This window comes from Nuphar pumila, chromosome 7 (assembly GCF_984573655.1).
Source record: "Nuphar pumila chromosome 7, dmNupPumi1.hap1.1, whole genome shotgun sequence".
Classification (NCBI taxonomy): Eukaryota; Viridiplantae; Streptophyta; class Magnoliopsida; order Nymphaeales; family Nymphaeaceae; genus Nuphar; species Nuphar pumila.
Genome location: NC_143255.1, coordinates 14,313,446 through 14,319,967, shown reverse-complemented (window position 1 = coordinate 14,319,967; position 6,522 = coordinate 14,313,446). Strand labels below are relative to the sequence as shown.

Genomic DNA, 6,522 nt, shown 5'->3' with positions numbered 1-6,522 from the left:
CCCAAAGGGGACCCACCAACTGAATGCTCTGAATTTGCACAAGTTACATGAGGTCATTTTTATGCACAATTGCAGCCAAGCATGCAGCTCCATTACTGATGACCATCCATCTCAACAATTTTGGAGATGGATACCACACCCAAGTCGAGAAATGCCAAGATGGAGGTTTTCAGACCATGCAGTGACCTGGCTGACCATGCAGCGACGCTGCAGGTTCCACTCATCCCCTACATCATCCCCATCTTCATACCCCTCTTAAATCTTTTCATGAAAATTTGTGTTGATCAAATCTGACCTTATAGATGAATTTAGGATGGTCGATTTAATAAAAATAGTCTCTTGGATCGTATTTTTTCATTCAAAATTTAGTCTTTTATCAACCGTTGATCAAAATGAGCTTGCATCAATGAAATCCCAACGTAAGCTTAGACATAATATGTGTTCAAATAGACAGGACAATTGTCTTGTCCGAAAACAGACAGTTCAATCTGTCCTAAAAACCTGTCCCGTGCATCCTGCAGATGCGAGTCCTCTGTTTGGCACGGACAGCTTTCCGTGAGTCCGTGAGATGAGGGAGACACGTTCAAACGCTCCCAAGTAACATTTATCCTTGTATTAAAGAAAAATAACGGTCACAGAAATTGCTAGTAAGGGTTCGCCCGGCCTGTTTAGAGCACAGTTCGCCCGGCTTTGAGTGTGATCCGGCCTGGAGATGACCCAGCCCATTGGCCCAATGTGCCAATGTGAAGCTGGCCAGGCTAGGTCCGGCCCAGCCCGGCTCAATCCCAACATAGGTAAATAATAAATAATTAACATGTTTTCATGTACTCAACTAATTATTTTTCTAGTTTTTATAAAATTAATGCAACTAATTAAGTAAATAATAATAATTATCAAGTTATTATATAATTAATTACTTTTTTATTTTTATATTATTAATAATTAATAAACAGCTTAGGCTCATTAGGCCAGTTCAGTAGCCCGCAGGCCGACCCGTACCCGGCCCACGTATACAACGGGCCTAGTCGGCTTGGCCCATCGGCCCCCCCGGACGGTTGCCCACCCCCAAATGCCAGGAGACCAACGTCATTATTCAAAGTTAGAGGTAGACGTCAGATTGAAGACGAGAATCTCACGTCAGCTTCTTTAACGTTTTTCCCATTCAACGGGCAACCAAAGGAAACGTTCAAAAAGAAGAAAACTCCTCGAACCTCTCTGTCTGTCTCTCTCTCTCTCTCTCTCTTCCTGCCGACTGTCCTAAATGCCGTACTTTTTGCATGACCGTCGGTGTACCACATAAAGCAACCAGCGTCCTTGTTAAATATGCCCTCTTTGAAGTCTCACCTGTAAAATCGATATATTGCATTCCTGATCTTGCTGGTGTTTCTGTGACCTGATCCTGCCCCTCCAACCAAACATAGCTTCTTCTCCACCGTCCATCAAGGGAATATCATTGCGTCGCATAGGTAAGTTCGCTTTCCCTGCTATCTTTCTTTCTTTCTTTGAAAAATGTTTTCCCTGCTATCATTAAGTTCTTCATCATGTCTCTGAATGTTGGTTGGGGAAGGGCATCGCTATTTAGAGTTTTCTTAGCCATCAAGGGTGTCAGGGACTAGCTAGGTGGATTCTTGAAATTGACTAAATCTTTTCTTTTCTTTTCTTTTCTTTTCTTTTCTTTTCCTCAAAAGATGGCCTCTACACGTTATATTAAAAGGAACATTACTTGGTACTCGATGGATTGACAGTATATAAATCTTCTGCAATAAGATTATGGTATTGTTATTCCTCATGTTAGGAAAATGGCATCCCTCGCTATTGGGAAAATCAGTTCTCTAGACAAGAATGTTTTTATATGTAATCATATAGACGGTGTGGCAAGCAAGGGCCATTGCTTGGTAAGGTATTGGAGCTCAGTGCAGAGACGGGGATTTGAGTCTTTTTTTTATGACGAGGACCCCTGGCCAAAGCGAAGAAAACCCGGGTGGGACTCCACGATCACCCTACCTTATGTGACCTACCTTTAAAAGCTATGGACACACTCGTCCGCCAGCAGGGTTTGATCTGGTGCCTTCATCTCAGCACCCTCATAACCACCCTGCTGGTCACGGGGTTACCGTGTCAATAGTAAAAGGAAGGAAGAGAGAAGAGTTGAGAGAGAGAGAGAGAGAGAGGTATGCACACTTTTCCAATTTCTCTCCTTTGGGCTGCAAATCATTGAACCCTGCTTGATGTGGCCTGATGGGGTTTTGCAGCTTTTTTACCCTCAAAGTAAAGCAACCCAACATGTAATTTCAGGAAGCCTTAAGCCTACGTGCACTTTTTTTTTTTTTTGGTGAAAGGCCTTGGAAGTCCATCCGTGGTTTCTATCAAGTTCCAAGATTTGGAAAAAATCCTGATTCCACTCACCAGCATTGAACCAAATGGGAACCTATAGTCCTATTCCCACATTGCTGATAAAGTCCATCTTATTTTCAATTTCACAAAAAGCCTCTGTCCATTACTGTTTTGAAATAATCTGACAAAGACTTAGATGGCACTCACTTCCGGCATCATTATGTGTTTTGGCCGAGATTTTAAAAATATGACCAAATTCATGATTCAAATATGACAAATCTGATCACTTAATTTTTTTTTTTCACAATTTTACCTTTTTATCGCTTGAAAATTAATCATCTTGGTCAAACCACTTGTCTAAGTTGTCGCCTGAAAAAACCAGGCATCCCATAAGTTGTTGCCTTGAAAAATAAGGCACCATCGCCTGAAAAAATCAAACGCAATGATTTGAAATAATTGTGTTGTGCTAAAAACGACTCTAAAAAACAGAAATAGCTATATTTGTTATATTTTCTAGTTCAAGCTTCAGCTATAGTATTGTGCTAAAAATTAATGCCATATGAATAATTGTCTGTAAAATAATCAATGTGATCTTGTTTTTTGAATGTATGCACCCACTTGTCCGATAAGTTAATTAAGCCCACGTCCAGGAAATTGCGTTGTGCACTATATATCCCAGCTCAACCATTCATGTGGATCAGATGCATCCAAACAACCCCTTGGAGTTGGGTACTTTCCCAGATTTCTGAGGATACCACCATATCACTACCCTTGTGGGGTTAGGTTATGAGTCATTGTGTCGGTTGCTTACCCTTCATGGAAGTTTGAAAGTGAGCAATTTTCTAATACCGAGTACCACCACAACGGTAGGTATGGCAGGCTTAGCCAGCACGATCAGGTCTTCTTGCCTGGTGCAATTTCTTCGGGTTATAAATTCAAAAAAAAGGTACCACCACCGGTCAATGATGTGAATGCCAAAACATGGACCATGACCATCATCCACGTGCAGCCCTAGCTGACCATGAGTCCATTGAGCAAGGGAAGTAGGTGGGATGGTCCTGTACCATTGCCAAATCATACGAACGATCAACATCCAGTAACTCAAAGAAAATATCCAAACCCAAATCTTACCTGATCTCTCTCTCTCTCTCTCTCTCTCTCTCTCTATATATATATATATATATATATATATATATAGAGAGAGAGAGAGAGAGAGAGAGTCATTAGAATATGAGAACTAAAAAACTGGGCATTAAATCCAACCATGTGGATGTGCGGTGAATTTGCTAGGAATCAACCACTGGATCGTTTATTTTCTGTGAAAAATGTGATTTTTGAATGCTTGAATATCTATGAAGATTATGAGGCATTGATTTTAAAGTCTTAAAAAAATCTAGTTTATGCATCAAAATCTGATGATTCAATAGCGGGTTCTTATAAAACCAAGCATGTAGATCACATCCTTACGGTTAGATTCAAGAGAAAAGAACAAAAAGTCTACTAAAATCGTGGTTCACACATTAGTTTTCATATTTGCAATTCTCATATTCTAGTGACTATATAAGGTCACTAAAATATAAAAATTAAAAATATGAAAGCTCGAGTGTGAACTAGGCATTTTTTTTTTGCAAATCCAACTCAGCATATGCGTTTAGCATGATCTAAGAAAATGCTTGGAATATCTGGATCATGTTTTTTCACAAAAAATAAATAAATTGGATGCTTAAATATTTATGAAAATGCTAAGCCATCGATTTTGAAGCCTTTAAAAGTCTTGCTTATACATAGCAATGGGGATGATTCAAGTTCCTATTCATTTAAAACCAAGCATGCAGATCACATCCGTTTGTTCAATTTAAGTAGAAAATAAAAACTATAAAAATCTCAGTTCACAGTACTCGTATTTTCAGTTCTGGTATCCTAGTAGCTGTATATAATTTAACGACCCTGTTGTTTGTTGTCTCGTCCTGAAATCTAGAGGTTAAAGCTTTATAATCAGAAGAGGCTAATTTTCTTTTATTTAATGTGGTCCAACAGCTCCAAAGGCGCGTCTCCGTCTATATTCAACCCTGGTGTGCCCAATAGTTTCAGAAGATGGAAAGTAAGGAAAGAGTGGAAGGAAAAGACGATCCCATGCTCCAACCATTCGGGAAGTCGCTGGAGATCCTTACTTTTTGTGCTCTAGTAGACAGGGAAGCAGAAAGGGTTCAACTACTAAGGAAGAAGAACTCAATGATCAAACCATCTACTACCAACAGCAGGATTTGGCACCCAGCCTTTGAATTGGAAGACTTTGATAACTGCTTCAGGAAGGACTCACCAGTAAAGAGTGGTATTGGCAAAGAAGATAAAAGGGATGCCCAAGAGAAAATGGTGAATGTAGAGAGAGGAAGAGAAGAGAGAAGTATGAAGAGAGTGAGAGAAGATGATGGCACGCCTCCCCTCATCTCTAAGCATATGAGATGCAGTAAGGCTTTGAGGTCAAAGGAGGGATTGGCTATTGATTTGAACAGGGAAGATGATTCAGTGTCTAGCTGCGGTTTGTTGCCTTTGTGGTATAAAGGATGACTGGTGCTGAGGTAGGAAACGCATGGACTTGTGGGATTTGTTTCTAGCTAATGGATGGTGGGAAGCATGATATTTCCCCCTTGTTTCTGTTGATTTTTAACATTGGTCATGTAAATGTTTGTAAGGCTGCTAGCCTTTCTCTTGAAGAAAGCACAAGAGCAGAAAGAGAATCACTGCATTTCTTCTCATGTCATACTCTCTCTCTCTCTCTCTCTCTCTCTCTCTCTCTCTCTCTCTCTCTCTCACACACACATACATACATGCTTACAAAGATGCAAACATTACGGATCCCTCATGTTTGCCAATCTGTCACAGATTTAGATAGCAGGAACTCTCACCAAATGTGAAACATTAGTCTCACATAGGGGTTGCAATTTCTGACACGACCCCCCAACCCGACCCGCCAACCCGCCTCTTAGGAGGGTTCGGGTTGGGCTTAAGCCAACCCGTTTAATAAACGGGTCGACCCGCGTAACCCGTTTATTAAACAGGTCGGGTTCGGGTTGGGGGTATGCCAACCCGCCAACCCGGATGACCCGTTTAATAAACGGGTTAGGCGGGTGGGTCAACCCGCCAACCCGTCTGCCCGACCCGCCAACCTGCCTACCTGCCAACCCGATCCGTCAACCCGCCAACCTGACCCGCCAACCTGAAAACCCGTTTACCCGACCCAACCCATTTATTAAATGGGTTGGCGGGTCGTGTCGGGTTACCCGTTTATTAAACGGGTCGGGTTCGTGTTTGCCACAGCCGACCGGTTTAATAAACAGGTCGGGTTCGGGTTGAGGTATGCTGACACACCAACCCGCCAACCCGACCCGATTGCCACCCCTAGTCTCACAAACCTCTCCATGCCTGGGTTATGTTCTTGGATGTTTGTTTCATGAAGAAAGAGGACCTCTTTCCTTGAGAGAGGAGCAAAACAAACTTCCCCATGAGAAGTATGTGGTGGTACCCAGATAGGGATGGCAGTGGGGCGGGGGACAAGGTCTCCACCCCCGCCCCGCCTCAAGATTTTATCCTCCATCCCCGGCCGGGAATGGATTTTATCCTTCATCCCCGTTTCATGTCCTCCATCCCCGGTTCAAACGGGGATGAGGCGGGGCGGGGCAGGGATATTGAGGGGAAAAGTGGTCGGGGCGGGGTTGGGGTGGGGATGAGGCGGGGATCATGGCGGGGTGGGGAAAAGTGCACGTCCATCCCCGCCTCCACCCCCGGACGGGGATGGATTTTAACCTTCGTCCCCGCCTCCATCCCCGTTTCATACCACTGCCATCCCTATACCCAGATAATAAATGTAGAAAAGTCTCTTTCCTCTGAAAATGGGCCTACACTTCCCCACTTAAAGGAAACACTTTCCCTCGGGTGTATCAGACACCCCTTTTAAGGACCAATTAAATTTGTGGATAAATCAAACCTGAACAGATGCAATGGAAGAAAAAGGCCATTTGAACAAGGAATTGTCCAAGGCAAACAAATAGTTAAAATCAGCACCTTTGAACAAATTCCTTCATCATAATTAAGTTTGATTTAGATGCCACTTGCTACTTTCTTTCTTTCTTATTTTTTTGGGATAAACCAAGGCTACCCCCAAAAAAAAAAAAATTCGTTGACTGCACA

General features: G+C 42.5%; 1 long non-coding RNA gene across 1 annotated transcript; it reads left to right on the top strand.

Moving 5' to 3' along the window:
- Nucleotides 1–1,227: 1,227 nt before the first annotated feature.
- LOC149831220 (uncharacterized) lies at nt 1,228–5,090 on the top strand. The gene is made up of 2 exons (XR_016432999.1): nt 1,228–1,466; nt 4,372–5,090. It is a non-coding gene; the product is annotated as an uncharacterized LOC149831220 (long non-coding RNA).
- The last annotated feature ends 1,432 nt before the right edge of the window (nt 5,091–6,522 follow it).